Raw genomic sequence first — 25,000 nt, 5'->3', positions numbered from 1 at the left:
GCGTTCCCTTATTCCATTTCCTTCCGTTACCCTTCCTCGTATTTCCCTCTAGGTTACTTGTCTTCTCCCTCATCCCATTTTATTAATATTTCAGTATTTCTGCTTTCACCATTTTCCTTGTCATCGTCTGGCCCTACTTACTCCGTCATTTCGCCGTCACGTTGTTTCTTATCTTTGGTTCCGTGTAGCTTGTTTTTTTTCCTTATCATTCATTCTTTCGTCATCTTACTTCCTCTCTCTCTCTCTCTCTCTCTCTCTCTCTCTCTCTCTCTCTCTCTCTCTCTCATGTTACTACTCGTCTCCCGCCCACTTTTTTTCATCTTTTTATTGATGCCTTTTGGGTAAACCGCGGAAAACCATTTTCCTCGGTATTATCATTTCCATTCGTCCCTTAAAAACAACTTTTCTCATCAAGAGCCCGAAGGCATTTCGGCGATATCGGGACCGTCTCTTCAAACTTTCTCTCTGTCTCTCTTATTTTTGAATTTCCCCATCATATTTTTGCCCCTTTGTTTTGCTAAAGAGATTGTCTGGTTTTTATTTTCCGGAATTTTAGATAGAACAGAAGGGAATGCGGTTTTATATCGCTGAAGTTTTTGGATAGAAGAAAGATAATGCTATTTTATAGCCCAGAACTTTTAATTCAAGCGATTTGGGGAATGTTTGCTAAGTTATAAAACAACCATTTTCTATTCCTTTCGTCTTTTTCGCGTAGCTGTGGCGGAGAACTCTGAAATCCCAAAACTTTTAACGTCAAGTATTGCAACTAAGCAATAATGGAGTTAATATATGCAATTATTAGGTCAAATGATAGCGTTAGTACAAATTACCTTTGTTGTAAAGCGTTCAATTAATATGGTGGGTACAGAGATACAAAGGAAGAGACCTTTGTTTTCCGAGTCTCTTTCTTACGAAAAGGAAAAACCTGCAAGAGATCGCGCAGGCACGCGACCAGTTTAGTCTAGCATTAGCATTATTAATTGATCCCAGAGACAGAGGCAGGTAATTAGTGGAGTACTTATAAGAAAATCAGGAATCATTTAGGTTACCCAGAGGGTTGTTGGCGATGTAGCAAGATAAGAAATATGATCTATGATATTTTAAGTTTTGTTTAGAAAGTGTAAGAGTTTCCTGTGGAAAGATGACGTGATTTTCACCATTGCAGTGTTCTTGTATCCTTCAAGAACCTTTGGTTTCCACTGTGGGTAAACTTCAGGCGAAAGTAAAGCGCAACTTGATTTTCCATTGGCATTTTGCCGTAAATGTGATGTGCCCATCAATTTGATTTTGGATACAATGACTTTTATGGAAGTTTTCTCTTTATCAGAAGAGTTTCAACACCATGGAAATGTCTATGAACTTGTCATCTGTGGTCGCAGTTTTAGTTTTCTGTAAAAGAGAACTATTGTGCCGGCTTTGTCTGTCCGTCCGCACTTTTTCTGTCCGCCCTCAAATCTTAAAAACTACTGAGGCTAGAGGGCTGAAAATTGGTATGTTGATCATCCTCCCTCCAGTCATCAAACATACCAAACTTCAGCCTCTAGCCTCATTAGTTTTTTTATTTTATTTAAGGTTAAAGTTAAGCCATAATCATGCGTCTGGCAACGATATAGGACATGCCACCACCGGGCCGTGGTTAAAGTTTCATGGCCGCGGCTTATATAGCATTTTACCGAGACCACCGAAAGATAGACCTGTTTTCGGTGGCCTTGATTATACGCTGCACAGAAAACTCGATTGCGCCGAAGAAACTTCGGGCATTTTTTACTTGTTTATCATTGGGTCTACCCCCATTCTTCTCTTCTGTTGTCTTTTCTCTTTTTCGTCTTGTACTGTTAACTGGTGTCAGAATCTCATTAGTCATGCAGCTGGTATTAATCTTTCCCACTCAAGTCACTCCCTTAATCATGATGTTGTGGTCTTCCTTTCTTCATTTCTCGCAAAGTATTTGACTTATGAGCTCTTTACATAAGAGCATACAGATGACATGTACACGTACATTCAAGGTCTATAGAGATGCGTATCTTTATAGACCTTGCATACATTTTCTCGATTATCCCGTTAGCGAATAAATTTTTTGTCTCTTAGATTAAACGCAAACACTTAGCTTAAACGGCAAAGCCAGCAGGAAAAGGCTGTAATCAGCATACCATATCGAATATAATACGTGTAGGGCCCGATGTCAGCTACCTTAGTTTGTCATAACCGTCATAGTGTAAACTGAGGTACTTACTAAAACTTATGATATTCCTCTCTAAATGTATAGTATTTGGGAAACTCCACTACTAACAACGCGATATGTTCAAGACAGCTTTTAGTGTGGTGCAGATGTATGTTACTTTAATGAAATAGCATGTATGATATTCGAGAGGTTAATAAAATAAAAAGACAGGGGTGACACTGACAGTAAAAGAGTAATTTTTATATCAATGATAGTGTCATTATTATCAGTATTATCGGAGTGGCACTAGACTTTATAATGCATAACAAAACAAAAATGTCAGAATCGAGTGAGAATCAGTAGCGTGTTGTCTCAGAGCACAGTAGTCGTGATGTTATTACCATTACTTTTGTTTCCCCTTAATGGGTCTTAATGCCTTCAACGAGCCGCCAAGGAATGACAGATCTCAGGCTGCCGTGAGCACCTTTTCATTCCGAGTTTCCGCCGAATGTAAGTTTGGAAAACACTCGGGAGATTTCATTTGGCCCTCGCCCTCCCCTCCCTTCCCTCCTCGCCATCCTCCTTTCTCCACTTTTTTTCATGTGTCCTTTGTGAGGCGGGGGAAAAATATAGATTAGATCATTGTGGGTAGGGAAAAAATGGCACCCTAGGGAATATGCTCTCCCTGGCGGATAGGGAAAGATTTGTTAGTGTCAGTGATGGGGTTGTTTCTACGGCGGCTGTTTTTTCTTTGTTTGTCTCTTGGATAGTTTGTTGCAGTTTGTTAGTTTCGTTTGATGTACAGTGTTGAGTAGGTCTTTTTTTTTTTTTTTTTAAGGGGGCGGGCGGGCAGTGTTTTTACGTTTCATCTTTTGTTTCCGGGAGGCTCCTATCAATAATCAAAACCTGTCTTCTTCCGTTTCCTCCGCTTTGCATTTTCTTTTTTCGTCCAGCTTTCTTATTGCTACCTCTTTCCTTCCGCTCTTGTATTCGTCTTCTACAACTGCCACAGCTTTCTCTTTTTATTTTAATAATTTTTTCTTCTACTCTTGGATTTTCTTTTTCCTCTTCTTTTCTGGGCTTCATTTGAGAAGGCTTTGACGGTTGTTGTCTTTGAATTAGCTGCTGTCCCATTCTTCAACCCTTTCTTTATGGCTTGCCTTGTCAGCGCCAAGGCTTAATTGGGGAATTGAAATGTTCTTTTGTTATCGTAGCCAATTATGTCGTGCTGTTTATTGTTGGGAGAATTCTAAAGATTGTCATTGAAAGGTAATTAATTAACTCCTTGGTTACTCAGAGCGATACATATACTCTCTTGAGCAATTTTTTTTTTTTTCGAGACAGACGTCGGAGACGGGAGACAGGAATGTGGACACACTTGGAACTAACAGACATGTGTGTGTGTGTGTGTGTGTGTGTGGAGAGATGGTTTTTATGGAGAGGCAGACAAATACGTACTGTAGGTAGGAAACTTGCCGAATGATACAAAAGACAGTTACGTGGGCAGTCGAAAGACAGGCATAAGATACAGGGTAGACAGACAGAAGTACAACACAACAGATAGGCAGACAGGCGAAGATAAATAAACATGACTAATAATACAGGTACCATAACACCACTGACAGGAGTCGGTCACCAGCTGTAAGGAATGAGTAAAAGCTAAACGATAAAATGATTACGAAGAAAAGTTACTCCTTTTCACCATTTGTGGATGCTGGGCGATTTGAATGTTTCTTGAGAGTCATAAAACAGGAACAAAAACCCTCAAACTAAACCTGAATATGAATGGACCCAACTTGCAGAAGACTCCTCGGCAATTAGAACACGCAGGAATGCAAAGAATCCTAGAACCTAGACGTTAAAGAGAAACATAGAAGGTTACGGCAATTGCTTCTTTGGTTCACTTCCTCTACTTATGAATGGAGGAGAATGATACACCAAGTATGTCATGCTGCCGAGGAAGATGTTACACATCCAAAGACTTCTGAACATGTCATTTGTGTAGAGGCAGAGAAGCAAAACAAACAAAGTATGTAATATGGACTGATGACATGAATTGTATTAGGAAAGTAACGGAATCAAATTAGTCATTACGAGTAATATTTTACGTTTTTTTTTCTTTTTGTAGTTGTTGAATATAATTATATTAAATTCTTAGTGAAGATAACGAACGGCATTACAAATGTGGCAAACCTAAATAAATTTATGCTTCATATCATGGCTTAATTTTTTTATATTTTTCGGTGGACGGACTGTACTGGATTATACATATATATATATATATATATATATATATATATATATATATATATATATATATATATATAGAGAGAGAGAGAGAGAGAGAGAGAGAGAGAGAGAAACTTTTTATTCTTGAACAAAAATGTCATAGTCCGTAAAAATTTAGGTCGTAAGGGAATAAAACTCACGCAGAGATTATTTCTGAGCCACCCAAAAATAAAAAGACCCCAAAAAATAGAGAGAGAGAGAGAGAGAGAGAGAGAGAGAGAGAGAGAGAGAGAGAGAGAGAAGAGTGGACTACGAATTCAGAAGTTTTCATTTTTGGGCTATTTTGAAATACTGACGTTGTATCGATTTAAAAAAAAAACCTGAAAATGGGAGCGTTGGAAATTGGAGAGAAATCCTCGCTTCACCACAAAACGAGAGTAATGATGGTGTCAACGGGAGACAAAAGAGGCGATACCAAATTGGTATATTACAAAGGGGTTGTCCACTAAGGGATGGATAGGGGGCGTGTTGCGCAAATATTATTTCGCCGAGAGAAACATTGTGTTACTAGTCTCTCTCTCTCTCTCTCTCTCTCTCTCTCTCTCTCTCTCTCTGGTACGAATTTATCTCTCATCCTTGTATGGAACACTTCTCTCTCTCTCTCTCTCCTCTCTCTCTCTCTCTCTCTCTCTCTCTCTCTCTCTCTCTCTCTCCGTAATGTGAAATATACTTACTCTTTTGGTTGTTTTGAGAAACATCTCTCTCCTTCATTCTCTCTGTCAGTATATATTTTTAATGTTCTGCTTTTTGTGAAATCTCTCTCTCTCTCTCTCTCTCTCTCTCTCTCTCTCTCTCTCTCTCTCTCCCATCCATCACGATAGGTAATGACCTGCCCGAATGCAACTACAGCCAACTCTGGACCCTCTCCCTTCTTTATTTTATTTTCACTTCCATTTGTTTTCCTTTCTTATCAGACTTGCCAGGACTTTTCCTTTCCCTTTCTTTATAATCATTAAAAATATGGGACATTATCGAATGTAACTTCTTTCCCAGATAAATTAGCTTCAACTTGAAACTTGAAAGTCTCTAATTTATTTTATTTTTCGTAATAGTTGTTATTTTCATTGTTCCTCTGGGTAGCCTAGTTCACTGCCTTTCAGAATGAAACTTAGAGGCTAGCATCTAAAAAAACTTAGGGAACTTGTTTTTAAAAGGAGCTTTGGAGACCTGTATTTTGATTTGTGCTTAATGTTTTTTCCCTGAGAAGCATTGCTATATGTACATCAAATTAATCTCCGTTGCAGTTATATGCCATTTAGGTTTTGTTTGGAAACCAATTTTGGAAGTAAAAACAATGAATAAATGGTCAGTTGGGAGAGTTTTGGATATATAAAATGACCAAAAATAATACATTAACTCTTACTGTAAGAAAAAAGACGAGTGGTTTTTCTTATGAATTATGATGTATTGATGTGAATAGGAACAAGATGAATATACATTTTTCTAATATATTCCGGTGTAAATTTCATTTTCAGAACTTTCGGCACTAAAGAAAAGGGAACTTCATATTTGTCACCTTGATATTTATATTGGTATTATACTGGCATAATAGTTGACAAAGGTAGCATATGCATGCGCGCATACGTGTGTTGTTCAAACGAGTAAGAACAAAAGAGTAATATTGTTGCCTTAACAAAAATTGCGGGAGTTTGAATTTGAGTACTGAGAGATGTAGTAAGGCGTACGGAAGTTACTGTAAAATTTTGTAAAAGTAGACATCGCATACCTCTGTACAGCAGGCGTAATTCGATATATATATATATATATATATATATATATATATATATATATATATATATATATATATATATATATATATATATATATATAAAAGCATGTCGTTGGTTCTCATGTTCGGCGGTTCAAGCCCGTAAGATGACGAACCACTTATCAATTATTATTCACCTTCGGTATATATATATATATATATATATATATATATATATATATATATATATATATATATATATATATATATACGAGTATATATACATATATTATTTCCGAGGTAGAGCGAATTGGATATTAAACGACATTTGTACCTTAATGTTTATGTGTAAGTCACGGTGATGTGATAAAAATTCATTCGTATATATATATACTGTATATATATATATATATATGTGTGTGTGTGTGTGTGTGTGTATACGTATATATATATTTTGTGTGTAGATAGATAGGTAATTATATATACATACAGATGTGTCAATAAATAAATATATGTATTTATATATATACATATACTGTATATGTGTGTGTGAGTGTGTTTGTGTGCGTGTACACTTATGAAGAGAGAGAGAGAGAGAGAGAGAGAGAGAGAGAGAGAGAGAGAGAGAGAGAGCGAGCGCTTATGTAAGCGTAAATTTAGACATCATGCAAACAAAAAGTACTTGCGATGAGGAAAAAGTGTCATAAGATGTGAAGTATATTTGTTTAAGAAAGAGACAAAGTTTGCCCGTGAGTATGTAAACTGAAACGTCATCCAAACGTGAAAGAGTTGGGTATGGTGACAGAAGACGTGGAAAATGCCATACCTATTTTGAGAGAGAGAGAGAGAGAGAGAGAGAGAGAGAGAGAGAGAGAGAGAGAGAGAGAGAGAATACATTAGCAAACAGTAAAGCGAAGGTTACGATCCTTTTGACAAATAATCATGGAAAGCAAAAAGTTGGGGAATTGGCGTGTTTTGTTTGAGCAAGGGAGGGAGAACAGTGAATCCGCGCGTATTCATATCACGAGTTTTGGTCGTGACTTGCTGCTGTGATTTAGGTGTATTCATGAGGGTTTCTCTCTCTCTCTCTCTCTCTCTCTCTCTCTCTCTCTCTCTCTCTCTCTCTCTCTCTCTCTCTTTATTGCTGCCTCACTCTGCGGTCTCCCAAGGAATGCATCCCAAAGAACTCCGAGTGTGAAAGGAGTCGCGATATTTACGTTTCGTATTTATTGTATGCTTTTTCCTTCAAGTTCGTGTGTACGTTTTCCTTTCTATATAATAGTGCACCTCACGCTTGCATTTCTCTATTTAGTTGATTTTCTCTGTTTAATTCTATTGCCGTGTTGAATTCGATTTACCATATTTTTTCCATGACGCTGATATTTCCCAAACCTTTTTAAAAGAAGCATTACGTATAGAGAGAGATGGGACTCATAATATATTTAAGGAAAACTTAAATGATGAGGACGGAGCATGCTTGAAAAAATGAAATAGCGTTAGTTGGGAACAGGATTAATAAGGCTTAATTTTTAAAATATGTGCGAACAGTGATATCCAGTACAGGGTCTCTTGAGTTGGAACTGACTGACAGACCGAAAGGGCAAATCAAACATGTGTAGATCGAATAAGATTTAGAAACCAAATAGATTGAAATTGCATAGAAAATAAGGTTATACATGGGAGTAGTATGCACTTTATTGCTATACGGGCATAATATTTGTTAGGACGTTGAACCTATAAAAGATTTGTGGATCTGAGAATAAAACCTTGAAAAGACCTTTAGGAGTCGGATAGCAGGATAGATTTAGAAATACTGCCATAGAGGAAATTACAGGTGTTCCGTATGTAGATGAGATTTGATGAAAGGGTAACCCCTGGGAGACCAGTACGTGACAATGTAACCTTGGGTCATGAGGGCGCTGAGAGAGTTGAAAGACCTAGGCTAACTTGGGTGAGAACTATGAATAGGAATGCTGAAAATGAGCAAACATTTGGAAGCACAGGAAAAACATGAGTAGCAGGGTACCACAGAGGCCTTTTCCGTTGGAGGCGATGATGATGATAATGAATACTGATATTTATGAAATGGAAGTTTTTTTTTCTGGTGCGTTTTATTTTCTGTATACTTTGACTAAACAAAAATTGTTTATGTTAAAATTACCAGGGTTAATTACATATGTAAGCCGTAAGTTTTTAATATACTTCTAAACAGGAACATAATAATGACTGACCTTAGACTAAACAGGAACTTGATAATGACTGACCGTGAAATATCAATCGTATTGCAAACGTATTGCCTCATTTATATATATATATATATATATATATATATATATATATATATATATATATATATATATATATATATATATATATACATATACTGTATGTGTGTGTGTTAGTGTGTTTAGGGTTCTAAACCCATATCGTTGTATAAAATTTTTAAGACTGCTGTTTTGGAGGGACCATCTTTTTGGGAAGAAAGTTTTCAAAGCTAAAGTCATAAGACATCCTAAGTAATTTCTCTCTCTCTCTCTCTCTCTCTCTCTCTCTCTCTCTCTCTCTCTCTCTCTCTCTCTCTCTCTCTCCTAAATCAATGTTCTTCGTAAATATTTCAAAAGTATTTGAAACTAAGGAATCAGCTGTGAACTTCCCTTTTGTAACACAGACATGAATTAGTTCGTTCAGTATCCTGTTGAGACAAATTACTGGCTGCCTAAAGAAGGATAATAAGGAAAACCATTGCTCGCGGGTAATGGGTAAATATTATTTTTCTGTCACAGGTAGTACGACGACAGATGTATATGTTACTTCAATATATACATATATACATTATATATATATATATATATATATATATATATATATATATATATATATATATATATATATATATATATATATATATATAAGTGTGTGTGCGTATACATATATGTGTATATATGTATATAATTATATACACACACACACACACACACACACACATATATATATATATATATATATATATATATATATATATATATATATATATATATATATATATATAAAGGGATATTGCAATTCGTGCTTACGAGCGTTTCCACAGAGATGTGTTTGAATATAAATTAATTTTAATGTTATATCAAAAAGCATGCATGTACACAAATGTTTGCATGGGTAAACTTACATGCATTGAAACAAACTATATATTTTCCTAATGTACATATTTTTATATGTATATTATGCATTTAATATCTGTATATATAAAAATGGATGCGTGTATGTGTGTATGTTCCAGCATAACTCTGCAACGCATTGAGCAATTTCAACCAAGCTTCGTACACATATGACTTACTATCTCGAAAAGAATACTGTGGGGATAAGACATCACTAGCAGCAAAGGGCACCAAAGGGTTGCGGGGAATAGAAGGGCTTCCCTGAAATGGGGCTGGTTCTGCCGTGAAATGGGGCTGGTTGTTCCCGTAGACTTAGTAACTTTACGAATTAATCATACCTAATTTCAGTATACATATGACTTACTATATGGAAAAAATACTTGGGGGGCGGGGGTTAAGACATCAATGGCACCGAAGGAGGTGGGGGTTGGGAAGGGAGTGAGAGAGAGAGAGAGAGAGAGAGAGAGAGAGAGAGAGAGTAGAGTCCGTCCTCATAAGTTATGCAATACCCCGGTAAGTAGTTTTAATCATAAACTGGTGTTCCTGTTCCAATTATGGCAATTTATTTCGTTTAATGTGAAAGTATGATTCAGTTTAATGTAAAATTATCTCATTATAATTTCATACCAAATGCCATATGGAATTCCCATTTACCCATGAAAAATCTCTTAACTAGGCAATCATATATACTTTTCTCTCATAGGGAAACACTTGTAATTGCGCAATTAAACTTTTTTCCTCAGATACGAAAATACTTTTATCCGGGCATTTATCTATATTTTTTCCGCGGCGTTAAAAGAAAAATTACATATCACGGGTCAGTGCTAAAGGATTCTAACTTTTAATATGATACAAAACTGCCGGAGTAGCATCAGAGAGAGTTTAGCCAGGCGTATCGGGATTCAGTGGGGCGTGCACACAATTTCCTCCGAGGGCGTGAGTTCTCTGTTGACATTTTCGCGGCAATGAGCGCCTGACGTCGGAGGGTTGCGGGTGGGCGGGAGCTTCTCGCCCTGCCAACCCACTTCTGTCTTTCCTTGCAATGGCTGACTCGCGTTTTCCCCTGCAGTTTGTGCACTGGCACTTCCTGTGTCCCCCGTTTTTCTGTTTGTTTACCGTGAAGATTCATTTTTTATCCTTTTATCAAACCTACTGGCCATAATTTTTATGTTTTGATTCCTTCCACTTACTTTACCAATAGTTTACTATTTTGTCTCCTCCTCCTTTCGTCTTACGTTCCTTTTCCATCGGCTTCCTCTCTCTTCTTATATTATCCACACTATCCAATGCCGTCGCCATCAACCTTCCCTTCATCCCGGCCGTCCTCGATAGAGAAAAACACACACGGTAACTCGAGTTAACTTTCGTCCGTCCCTTGATCATTGGCCTAACCTAGCTCCTATCACTACCTTCCCCTTCTCCCCTCCCCCCTTGTAATTCAACTTAAGTCTCTTCCTTCTCTAATAATTCGGTTATTGACCCTCTCCCTGCCATTTTACTTGTTTCCCTTCCTTCCAGCGCTGCTGCTCCGCCGTCTCTCCTCCTTCTCCTCCTCCTCCTCCTCCTCCTCCTCTTTCGATAATTCAGCCTAACTCTCAACCTGTAACTCAGAGGAACTGGGCCTTGCAAATTCTCACTAACTTTCTCGAGAGTTTCCGCCGTCTGTCGGATTGTATGTAGCCCCTCTGCCAACGTCAAAGGTAGCCGCCTTTGGCAGAAATGGAGCATTTTCTCTAGATTTGGAGAGAAATGCCTTCAGCAGAGTTGCGGAATGTTGCTTTTTTTTTATTTACTATTATTATTATTATTATTATTATTATTATTATTATTATTATTATTATTATTATTATTATTATTATTATTTGCTTTTCAAAAATTTTTGTTCACTTGTTGATCTGTGTAAGGGAGCATAAGATATTTTTTGAGGAAAAAAGTTGATCCTTAAAGGGTGAATATCAGCCTTGATCATTTTAGTTACTTATCAAGCTTTTTGGTAGTTTGGAGATATAGCTCTCTCTCTCTCTCTCTCTCTCTCTCTCTCTCTCTCTCTCTCTCTCTCTCTCTCTCTCTTTCCAAGTTACAGGGATACTCACATTCAGGTATATCACTTCTGAACTGGTATGGCTGAAAAAAGGTTTGCTGTCAAAACAGTAAATTCGTAGACAAATAGTTGTTATGAAGAAGAAGGTATTAGCTTTCCTGTTTAAGACTTTCTAATCGTTGTTATTCTTGTGACTGGAAAATTTTGAAATTATTGAGATTTAAGAAAGTCCAAGAAGGAAACATAGCCTCGAATTCAATATATTTTTAATCTAAATCTGGCCGAATATCGAATTATTTAAAATTATCTTATAGAATTTTTTCAGAGTTCGTCGTTATCAGATCACTGAGTTTCAATCATCATTTTTTTTTCTCCTCGTTTCCTACATGCTATTTTCCGGCTGAGTTCCATAATCTATTCGAGCCTTTTTTTTTTACGGTTTCCGGAACAAACTTAATGAGATTTCCTGTTTTCGGAATTTTTTTCCCATTCAGATTTTGAACTGGTTCCAAGATATTCATTGCTGAATATTCTAATGTTTTTGCCGTCTCATACCATTTCGTACGATCATCCAGTTGATTCAAGATTCCTTTTTTTTTTTCCAGCCCTAGTGTCACATCTTCTACTTCTCGTTTTGATCATTTTCGTTCTCTGGAAGGATTAGTTTAGCTTCTTCGCTAATTTTGTTTTATTTTTATTATTTCAGTTCCTGATCGAAAAAAAAAAAAAATGGAAATCGAGCATTGTCTAATTATTCATAATTAGTTTTACAGACCCAAGCCTGGTGTGGTCTGATGCGCCTGTTTCTGTAGTTTCCAGTACTTTGCCCGTACACACGCACACCCTGCTTTTGTGTGTGTGTGTGTGTGTGTGTACGCATGTGTCTGCATTTATTATGCGATGTAAATGTAATGTGTCTGTGCTTTAATTCTGCATATTTGAATATAGCACTTAAACGCGCGTCCTTGCACGAGGAAAGCTATTTGAGTATGATTTTCCTTGAGGAAATATATCATCTCGTCGCAACTCCTATGGCTGTAACACATGGTTAGATCTTTTATAACAGCCCGCTGGATGTTTAGGAATCGAGTATAATATTCTTAACCTGTTTTTCTTTCCTGTAGGAATGATTTTCTTTTCCCTCACTAATGTTGAAGAGTTATAATATTAAATACTGCCCGCTTGCATGTTGTTGACCTAATCAGTGTTTACGGTCTCAATCAAAATTTGAAACAAAAAGATAGCTTTGGAGAATGTGTGTGTGCGCGTGTGTTGTGTGTGGTTGTAAAGTGGGATGGGAATTAACAATATTTGGTTGGTTACAGCTATTCATAAACCCATTTTTATATGTTAAGTATTACTTGTGCATCCTGTCTCGCATATGCGTGTTCTTTAACGTTTAACACCTATCGGTGTACCTTTGCTTGCGTAAACAGTTGAATAGCAGGTGATCACATACAAAATTTAATAATATCTTTATATTATAATTCTATGGCATTGAAGTGGAGAAATTTGTTTCGTGGGAATCGGGCCAGTGATAGGGTACGATGGCGCATCCACCTGAAACGGCGAATATACCTGCGTCGAAATGATCATAATACGAATCTGATTACCTGTTCGCTTTCTATTAGAAAGGCTCTCTTGTATCATTCATGCAAAAGCCTCTCCGCCGGAGAAAAAGTCACTCTTCACAAGAAAATGGAAAGTTCACAAAAATTAAAAGTTATTGATTTTCAGTTTTCACATCGGCCGACATTTTCTGAAGGCGGGGAAAAGGTCACTCGGCTGAGTATATCAGTTCGGGTTGGGAGATAAAGAAAAATGTAGAGAAAAAAAAAATAAATGAGTGAGAGAAAAGGAAAAAGCTTCCATTCCATTCTGATGTGTGACATTTTCATTCATTCATGACTGTACTTAGTGGAGCGTGCAATGTATCTCTCTCTCTCTCTCTCTCTCTCTCTCTCTCTCTCTCTCTCTCTCTCTCCACAATGTATGTCATTACGAACCCGTATTTCGCCAGTTAGCATAATCCATGTTTTCTTATTATCGACGCTTTATTCTTTGCTAAAGTATTTTTATCATTTCAGGGATTTCTAATCAGGTTTGAAGCAGAGAAAAAAATGATTTGCATGTCATTGCTTTCTCCCTTCTTGATGTACACTTCATTTTTCTTGCCGTAGTATCTGTTCTTTTATCGCTGATTTTCTGTAACTTTGACCTTTTCTCTGTAATTTTTTCCTTCTTGTTCGAGCGTAAGGCTTCAATACTAACGATTTTTCAGTTGTATCCGGTTTTCTTTCCCATTTTGTTTCTTTCTCATGAAGCTCTGAACACTACCATTGAGCCCTGTAAGCGTTTACATCGTTATACATTTATAAAGAATAGTAAATGGTGCGCTCTTTTTTTTGTCTCTTTTTTTCATTACTGTTTTAAGTGAATAATCTTTATTGAGTTGTTTATACGTGTTTTGTAGTGCAATTCTTTGACGAATTCTTAATTTCAAATCTCTTTCTCTCCCTCTCCCTTTTATGTCAAGAAATGGTATATGTTTTTCCTTTTATCGAGAAGTGTCAGTACCTTTTTTCTTATCAGTCGTTTCATCCCTGATTTTAAATCAAATGAAAGCTTAGGATTTTAATTTCAGTACTTTCTCTTTCCTTTATTTATGCTTCCCCCTTTTTTGCTTATGCAAAGCCACGGTCACCTTCCCACCATTCCCTCTTCCTCCTCCCCTTCCTCTGTTTTTTTTTTACATCTCTTTGTTCCTATTTCCTCCTAGATCATTTCTGCCTAAATTGCTAACTGGTTTTACATTATTTGGCAAAAAAATTTTCATCTTTATTATACGTTTATCACTTGATCTATCTATCTATTACATATATCACTCTCTTCTTGGGAGACATGGTGATCCAGTTCACAGCCTGTACGGCATATTCTATGGGAATTTCGTCTGTTGGTCGAGGAAGGGTTCAGAGGTCCACATGAGGTCTCTTACCCCTATCAACGCCTTACTAGTAAGGGCCAGGTTCGATACTCAGCCTGCTTAGACCAAACCAACTAACCTACAAGAATTATGAATAGCCTTAAAGAAAGACAATTACTATGTGACTATTTCCTTTCTAGGTTGACCTCACTCTTGAAGATTTCCGAAAATAATTATTTTATTACTCATAATTATTCATGATGCTGTTTAATGATTTCTGCCTTTTGAATAAAAAAAGTTTCAGACTTGATGCTGTTTTGGTTTCTCTTTGAATCTCTCTCTCTCTCTCTCTCTCTCTCTCTCTCTCTCTCTCTCTCTCTCTCTCTCTCTCTCTCTCTCTCTCTCTTCTTTGGATCTCTTATTCTTTATTTCTTTGGTAATCGAGGGTTATGAATATATATTTAGAATATTGTTGTATTTACGGGAGATTTTATTTTGTTTCGTACATACCACTTGGCCGATATTGTGGTCTTGTTGCAAAGCATTTTATTTGTCGCATATTTGTGGAAAGATGCTTCATCATCATGGAGAGATTAACTGATTTTTGTACCATTATTTATTGTGTGTGAATTTATTTTTACTAATAATTGTATAAAATCCATGTTGAGTATACACCTTCTGTTAAGAACTTTTGAAAAATTAACAGAAACGAGTCTGTCTCAGCACATTGCTATACGTAAGACTCACCATAACCAGAGTTTATGCATTACTTTCTAACTTTGGAGGTAACTCAGAAAATCGAGGAATTCCGTATAAATGTCGCGCCTCTCCAAATTGTCTGGCGTGATATTTACGAAGTGGTTTCGGTCGAGCTGTCGCCGAAAGCTTCAGAATAATCGAATAACCGGAAAAAGCCAATTCCGGAGCTCTCATAAACATAGATTCCCACCGAAACCCAATTTCGGTTCATTGTTCCCGGTGTAAGGTTAACCTAGAAAGGTTTTCGTGTTGTATAAAAGATGTTAGAGATGATGATGGTGATCGTTTATTGTTGCTATTCATCTTGATATTATTATTATTTCTATTATTACCTGACTGTAGTAATTGTGGCAATGATGTTCTGCCACTCATTACAACAATGAAGATTGATTTAATATTGTATTTAACAGATGTTTTAATTATAGACAAATGGGAGTTTTTATTCTTTTGAGATTCCTCTCTAGAATTTTACTAAATTTAAACATTAAATCCGTAAAATTAAGATATTTCCAGAAAAAATAATAATTGAACGTATTTGCGCTTTCTTTTCAATCCTCATATTTCCTGAATTAAGATCTCGTGTGCACCGCTCGTGCGCGCACGAGATCTTGAGGATCTTGTGTAAAAGAGATAAAGAAAAGCGAGCCTTTAAGACGTCCTGTTGCATTTTTTCATTCTTGCTCTCATAGATGCGTCCTTCTCCTTAAGAACAGAAAGACAGTCACGTATTGACAGAAGTTATGAATATCATCCACGGGGAAAAAATAATTTTTCGATTTCGTTCAGGGGGCATAAAGCAGCAGTGGACAGGAATACGAGATGTTGTGGGGAGATTTAACCAACTTTTGTTTGTAGGTATACCAGATTTTGTAGGGAGATTTTACCACCCTTTGTATCTAGGGATACCAGATTATGTAGGGAGGCTTAACTACCTTCTGTATTTAAGAACGTAAGATCTGGTGTGCAGGATTTACATGTCTTAGGGGTCCCTTTTATGTCCAGAGACGTAAAAGGTGTAAATGGAGGCTCGTATTTTGTAGTATTTTTTTTTTAATGACGTAAATCACATTACCGATAGATGATTTACGTAAATCAGTTCATCATTATTATAAATCTACCGTTTTGATGTTAATGAATGTGTTATTTGTAGTTCTGATGAAATGTGTTGGCGTAATTTTTATCATTTCTATACTTTGCAAAAATGGTTTACCACGAAAATCTTTTGAAAAAGTTCATCATTGCTGCACAATAGTTTAATTGACATTTCATATGTAGCGTTATTTGATCGTTTAGTTATTCTCTTTTGTATATATATTGACGAAATTGACTGAAAGCAAATATAGAGCCTATACATAGCTATGACGAAACTTTTGATAAATTATTCAAGACCAACTCCAGGAAGGAGGGTGAAGGAAATAATGGCACTGATAAAATTGAAGGATATAGAGCGTTGGGAAGTTAGTTCATGTTGGTGTTTAGCTTTGATTGTGGAAATATGCATACTGATTAAAGTTACTGAAGTTACATTTGATTGTCGTTTGCTAATGACTGTTTTTTTATGAAAAAGGAGTGAAATTTTATCTCCTTTACTGGTCGAAATGAACAGGTTTCATAACATCCATGTAAATTGATAACATTATGTCTTTTGTCATATATATATATATATATATATATATATATATATATATATATATATATATATATATATATATATATAAAACATATGTGTGTGTATATATATACATATATATACATAAAACATCCATGTGAATTGGATAACATCATGTCTTTCTCATATATATATATATACATACATATATATATTTATATATATATATATATATATATATATATATATATATATATATATATATATATATATAAAAACATCCATGTAAATTGGATAACATTATGTCTTTCACTGTATATATATATATATATATATATATATATATATATATATATATATATATATATATATCAGGATCGAACCCTGTTCTTGAATGACCAGTTGCTCTCAGGTTCCAACTTCTTTTGACTTGTATGGCCTAGTGGGCAGCGCCCTTACCTTTCAGTTGAAAGACCTGGGTTCGATCCTGATGTGAGTCAGAAATTTATTTCTGTTCCACACGTGATTGTGTGTTGATTATATATATATATATATATATATATATATATATATATATATATATATATATATATATATATATATATATATATATATATATATGTATATATATATGGGGGTATGTAGTTTGCATTTCCATAGGACCTTATTTACCATTTGTATCTGAATGAATTATCTTTTATTGGTTTTCCAGCGTTTGAATGTGCATTCATACGTATAAACCAAATTGTTTATATGTTAATTTCAGAAAGTTTTCTGCCTTATCCTTAGCACCTTTGCTCTGTAATTGCACCAGGAGACAGCTTATCTCCATATAAAGCATTTTTTATTCTTAGTATTTCTACTGACCCTTTAAGTAATGTTTATGCTGAATTCCAAAGCCTGCTGTTTCATATCCCTGCTTCGCTGTTTGTCCACTTCGTGTAATTCCAACGACTTCGCCTGGATTCTAAACTGCGTTGCCTATTTAACTCGTTTAACGCTTATGTAGAAAGAGCCTGACTAGCTTTCAAGCAAACCAAACAGTTTTCCATTTCTCGTATTTCAAGTAACTTCGCTTCTACAGTATGCTCAAGGTCTCATGATATTTTACTCTTCCAAACAGTATTGTCCTTTCTTTTCCGAGTAAAAGAGCGCTTGTATTGCGAGCAGTTTGCCTCGTTTAGTAATAATAGGTTTTCTGATGGCATTACAGTCTACTTAAATCATATTATCGTAGCAGGTTAACCCCTATACCAAGGAATTTTATCGTCTTTTATGCCTGTCAGTTTAGTCTCAAACAACTTTAATCTTCTCCGTAGATAATTAACTCCATTTTCGAAACTTCTTAACGCCTTTATACCAGTGAATTTCAACCTCTTGAAACCCTTCGTTGGGTGAGTCGGTAGAGCTTCGGACTGTCACTCGATGGGCCGGAGTTCAATTCCCCCGGCCGGCTGATGAAGAGTTAGAGGAATTTAATTCTGGTGATAGAAATTGTGGTTCGGATTCCACAATAAGCTGTAGGTCCCGTTGCTAAGTAACTAGTTGGTTCTAAGCCACGTAAAATAAGTCTAATCCTTCGGGCCAGCCCTAGGAGAGCTGTTAATCAGCTCAGTGGTCTGGTAAAACTAAGGTATACTTAATTTTTCAGCCTCTTGGTCTCCTTGTGCCAGTCACCGTTATTCCTTCATTCTTAACAAGTTTGCCTTTTTAACCAGTCAACCAAATCACACCATTTTGCAGCAACTGTCTTCCTGTACTCCATCGTCTTCTTGGCACATTAGCTTCTACATCAACTCAAAGTTTGCTGTTGGCGGTTAATTTATTGCTAATGAACCATAATCTTGGTATTCTTACGCAGTTGTAGAAACGCAGGGAACTAATTTGAGGTAATATTTTACTTCGACCTAAATTACAACATTACGTGAAAGTACGTAATAACGATGATATTTCACATACTAAAGGGGGCAATCCCTTCACTTGATGAGAGGACTCGGTATTACAGGCGATATACTGTAAGCATTTATGCACAAATAGGATCATATATAAAAAGAAAAATACGAAAGCATTATCAAGCATTTTCTCTAAATTTCTCGAAAACTGTCCCTTATTGTTCGAAACAAGGGAGAATTTTCCTAAGAACCGTTAGTATGAAAGGTTGGTTATTTTTCACTTCATGGCTTAAACGACGTTATTTGCTTTTTGCTTACAGCTGTGAGATGTATGCTTGCATAGATACGTACAGTTTTGAACGCAGAAAGCATAGACACTTTAAAAGCATCCGAGATAAATCTTGAGGATAAAAGGAAAGTGCATTCGTGTGTGGCGATGTGATGGGTCAGAAGAAAAACATTCTCTCTCTCTCTCTCTCTCTCTCTGTATATATATATATATACAGTATATATATGTGTGTGTATATATATATATATATATATATATATATATATATATATATATATATATATATATATATATATATATATATATATATGCCTGTATGTCCATCTATGTCTATCTATCTGATTTGTCTATCCACCTTCCCTTGATAGAGAAGCTTGTTGCAGTGAATCTCATATTCTCACAGTTTACAAACGTTTATATGCCTGTGTGATTATATTTAACATATCTATTTTCTCTCGCGTTTTGCAAAATTATATCTCTCTCTCTCTCTCTCTCTCTCTCTCTCTCTCTCTCTCTCTCTCTCTCTCTCTCTCTCTCTCTCTCTCCCCGTCTTTTCCCCCTAAGACGAAGAATCGCTCAAATAACTCCTTCCTCCCTTTTCCTAAATGGAGAAAGAGCAAGAAGTGAAAGGGTCCTTTCGATTCCGTTTGAAACCCATCGAAGTAGAAATGCCAGAAATGTGCAACTTTTTGCTTGAGAGAGTTCAACACTTGCTGTCTTATGTCAGGCTGAAGGGAGCGTCTCTGTGTGAAATATCTCGTCTTTTTTCCTTTGTTTTTTTTTTTATATGTTGTGCTCTAGCTATGAATACTTTTCAGAGAAGTTATGATTTTGGTAACGAACTCTACAGACTGACTGTGGTATACACACACACATATATTATATACATGTATATAATATGTATATATATGATATATATGTATAGATAATTAACGTGCAATTACACAAGTACGCCATTACATATATTGGGATTGTACACATACACACACATATGTATATGTATATATATATATATATATATATATATATATATATATATATATATATATATATATATATATATATATATATATATATGATGTGTAGTACGTATACTCATACCGCATGTGTCTGCGTGGAACTCCACAGGAAATTCTTTGTTTTACATACTGATATACTGTATTTGGAGTTGATAATAGTATCTCTTGAGCATGACGATGAACCGTTTTTGACTAAAAGCTTAGTGTAAAGGATAGTATGAGGTTACCGTATATTGTAGCAACCTCCGGTCCCCAACATAGGTTCAAGCTTTACTGCTTTTAGGAAGACTAGACAAAAGCTAAAAGGATCTGCCTCCAAGCGAAAAGCAATTTTAGGTGTTCTGGCTTACCATGCGACTGGAGAAGGTTCGCTTCACCCAAATGAATGCTGGATAGCCGAAAGCAACTACATGGTACTAATAACCTCAGTCTAATGGTCATTGCCGTGGAAGGACAAATAATACTCTCCATTCGATCCTACTGAGCGAACAAGCTTGTGAAGTTGCACATGCCATGAACGGTACTGTAATGTATGATGGCGGAGCGTTTTTGCTGGATGCACTTTTGAAATCTGTGCATCACTATAACGCAAGCTTCCAGGAACTGATCTTTTTGGGGTTAAGACAATAAAATTCGTCCTCACCTGATATAATTCAAGTCCGAGAGGTAAAATAACAGATTGCGACTCTTAGATTCTATAAATATTTAAAGAAGTATTATGACGTTAGCAAAGTTTGTTGAGAAACTAGAAGATTGAATAAATCGAATGATGCACGAGGAAGAGTAAGTGGTAGAAAGTTACTCCTAGAGGGATCGAAGAAGGCGATTGTGTAGTGTAATTGATGAGAAGAAGAGATTAGAAGTTTTATTCATATGATTTGTAGGTAATTAGCCAAAGAATATATGTATATATATATATATATATATATATATATATATATATATATATATATATATATATATATATATATATATATATATTTATATATATATATATAATCTAAATTAATTAAATTAATTATGACGGCGTAAATAAAAACGAAATTGTATATTTCAGCCTTGAAAGTAATTTGAACTGCGTAAATTCTTATATTACTTAAAAGAAATGTTTTTGGTTGACTGTAGTCCAACCTTGTGGTTTTTAGGAAATGGTTTTAATGTTACGTTAGCACCGAACGAAGACGCGTGGCTGTAATGTAATCCTATTTTTATATTCTATCGTAACTAACAGATTCGTTTGATTTGTTTTTTTTCAGAGGTAAAACTTGTTGTGTGTGATAATATAAGGTCATTGACCCCTTTATTTTTATGAACATTTGGTATTTTCCAAGCTGCTTGGTAAAGGTACAGCTGTTAAACTGCAGTTAGGGAAGAATATAAAACTATGAAGTGATAACATAAAAATTAAACGTTATTTTGTTGTTTTTTGTTTATAGGAAAACGCATCGTGTTTATGTCCCGTTGAACATACATCTTTGTAATCTTCGAACACAACCTTTTTATTTTATTCTCTCGGTGCCAGAGGCAATATCTAAAGGATAAACACACTCTTAAGAGGATTTGTCCTTCAAGATCATCCCGGATAAAAGGATACAGCACCACCCCCATCCCAGCAGTGGCTAGGGACGCGTCCTTCTTCTGCGTTTGTCTTAGAAACAATTACTCTGGGGATTTTGCAGACAATTTCATTGGTTTCTCAAGATTTTCTCTCAACGCAGCGTCTCTCTCTCTCTCTCTTTCCCGTGAATGATTTTGTGGAGCCGTGTCTCTTAGGAGATTAACAAGTATTTGTTCAATGAAATCCTTGTTTGTGTAAAGGAAAGCTCTGTATTGTTTTGGGTGATATATTGCACCATTGCAACGTCTCATGGTATGTTTACTCAACATCTCAACGTAACGAAACGATGTTATCATTCTATGGCCGTTGGGCAATGAACAGAAGCCTATGTATAAACAGCGTACCCTGAGTCACCAGTACAACAGGAATTATCTCCACGATACTTCAGCTTTGTTCCTGTTCATTTAGATTGTGTTGAAGTAAGTGTTATTTACACACACACACACACACACACACATATATATATATATTATATATATATATACGATATATATATATATATATATATATATATATATATATATATATATATATATATATATATATATATATATATATATATATAAGTTTTCAATGTACTGTTTAAACATCATTCGTTTATTAATTTGTCTTTATTTTTCTTGATTTTTTTACCATTTTATCTAAATGCCTTTGGCTTTTTTGTGCAAGATGAATGAATATACTTCTTTGGAGCTAAATCTTAATTTGTTAATGTAGATGTAAAAAGACTTATCCGCGTCAAAAGTAGTTATACTGTTAATTTTATTTCTCTAATTCGTGATTTCTAGTCACCAGTTATATACGTTTAAAGCATTTCTCTGGCGAGACGTAATCGGAAAGTCTTTCATTTCAGGCCCCATAAATTACCATGCGTACAGTCCTCACGCGTGACCTTAATTCTCATAAGACCGTAGGGTTATTACAGCAAGAGAATCCAAGAGAACTCTTGGAACGAAACTAGTGAGCATGACTGGAAGGTCCCCTTTGGAATTCCCAGAGCGCAGTTTATTCGTGGATTCCCAAACTACGCTTATTCGTAAATTCCGTGACACCTTCCAAGAGATTCGAAACCAAGGGCCAAGCCTTTGCCAACCGTTCCTCCTCCCCCCCCGACCCCAACCCATCCACTCCCACCAAGGAGCCCTTTGATTATCAGGTGTGAAATTGTGTATACAAGTTCTCATTGGCACTTTATGGGGATGGGAAATGACTGTAAGTCACGGACATCCCGTTGTTATGGAACGACGGAATGATTTCGGAGTGATTCCAACTTATTCTTGGCAGCGAGGGCCATAAAATGTAATTGGAATTTATATGATGCCCCCTTCCCTTCACCCTAGGTAACCTTGCGTGTACAAATATGATTTGGCAAAGTATTTTCTTTTTCGTCTATTCTCACACGTGGGTTTTACGGTTGATGTATACTTGTATGGTCTCCTTTCTGGCACGTTTTATTATCGGGTCCGCTTCCGTTCCCCCTCCACCCTTTTGGTGCGTTGCAGGCTTTGATTCTTTGGAGAATTTATGCAAACTGGATTGGACTCCCTTTAAGTATAGGGGAAACAAGAGCAGTCTTTTATTGTTGGGCTTATTGCTAAACCATTTTGTGGACTATTCGTTGGATTGATTGTTTGCGTCGGCTGTCCCTTTGTGCTACCTCTATTCTTACTCATGGCAAGAACTAATCTGATTAGATTATCATCGTCTTATGTGTTTTATATATATATATATATATATATATATATATATATATATATATATATATACAAACTAAATTATCATGGTGGAGATGGGCTGATATCGATTCTAAATACAGAATATATATATATATATATATATATATATATATATATATATATATATATATATATATATATATATATATATATATATATACTGTATATATATTTATATATACATATATATATATATATATATATATATATATATATATATATATATATATATATATATATAAATATATATATATATATATATATATACAGTATATATATATACACACACATACACATACGTGTACATATACATACGACAGTTAGTAATCATGATGGAGATGGGTTGATATCCATTCTAAATATAGAATCTGAATTCGGCTGGCATATTTACACCAGGGTCGATTTCAACTTATGTCTCTCTTAATAGCCAGGTGGCCAAAGTCGCTGTCCATCGTTGTTTCTAAGTTTCTAAACTAGACAGTGGTTGGAATCCTTATCAGTCATTATTAACCTTAGGTGTAAGTTATTCCCAGACGTAATGAATTCGATATTAAGTGATATTTGTGGCCTGGTATTTGATACATATATATATATATAATATGATATATAATGTATATATATATATATATATATTTATATATATATATATATATATATATATATATATATATATATATATATATATATATATATATATATATATATATAGAGAGAGAGAGAGAGAGAGAGAGAGAGAGAGAGAGAGAGAGAGAGAGATTGATGTGTGTGTTTGTTTGTTGATTATCAATGGTCATTTCTCTGAGAGGTGCTCTGAAATTCTAAAATGATGATAAAAGTGTTCACTCCATGGAATCTGTGATACTGATCAGCTTCGATGGCGAATTTCTACTGTTACAGCATGATTTTAATTACTGAAATTATTTTTCTATAATTCTGATTTTATTTTGGTTACACTGATTTTAACGAAATGGGTTTTTTGACAGCCTGTTTCGCCCGTTTTTTTTTTTATTTTTTTATTTTGATACTGCATTCCCTACTAATATTCACTTGATATTGGTTCCACAGTTATCAACTTATTCTCCGTATCCGATTCTGTTTAGATTTATAATTCGAATACAGGTTTCATACACGTAGTCTGCTGGTCTCAGTGAACTTTAAACGTTATTACAAATTGTCATATACCACTTTTGGGAGGTTCTTCCTTCACCAATTTTTTTATAGATCTGAACCCAAAGTCTCCCATTTAGTCTGGGACCTTGCTTCTTCAGTTTGGATCTATTTCAACTCTTTCGTCAGGACATGTAGTTAGAACTTTGGAACTTATCTTTGGTTAATGCTAAGGAATTCTTGACTGCATGCTACTGCCACTTCCTCCGCCCGTTAAGAATGCCAGATGCTACTTTTTCAAACTAGACACTGTTTAGAAGTTCGTAACAGTAGCTTCAGATAGAACGGCTAAACCTCCATTTCCCCTTCACGTCAGAAGTATGAAACTGGTTGCTTGTTTTCATGTTTTCCTAAACCTCTGAGCCTACATATTTGTGTTTTATTTTTCTATCTCCTTAAGGCAGAGAGCAACACAAGCATGCTTATCCAAAATGAAGTTCGGCCACTGTAGGAGAAGAGAGAAGAAAAAATATATGAATATCGTTACATAAGTTCACTTCTATACATGAGATGAATATAGCTAACAAAGAGGATTTGACGGACTAAGACTGATTATCCCAGATTGTAAAGGTAAATAAAAAATCATCCGTAAGGAGAGAAATCCATTTTTTTTTTCGTGGCCTTTCTGTAT

At 35.4% G+C, this 25,000-nt stretch overlaps 1 protein-coding gene across 2 annotated transcripts in view; it reads left to right on the top strand.

Annotated features, from left to right (window-relative positions):
- Positions 1 to 25,000, top strand: part of LOC136832809 (protein slit-like) — a 920,733-nt gene that overhangs the window by 396,898 nt on the left and 498,835 nt on the right. The window lies entirely within an intron of this gene.

This window comes from Macrobrachium rosenbergii, chromosome 4 (assembly GCF_040412425.1).
Source record: "Macrobrachium rosenbergii isolate ZJJX-2024 chromosome 4, ASM4041242v1, whole genome shotgun sequence".
Taxonomy (NCBI): domain Eukaryota; kingdom Metazoa; phylum Arthropoda; class Malacostraca; order Decapoda; family Palaemonidae; genus Macrobrachium; species Macrobrachium rosenbergii.
Note: the sequence above shows the minus strand (reverse complement) of the source record. Positions and strands in the feature narration are given on the sequence as shown.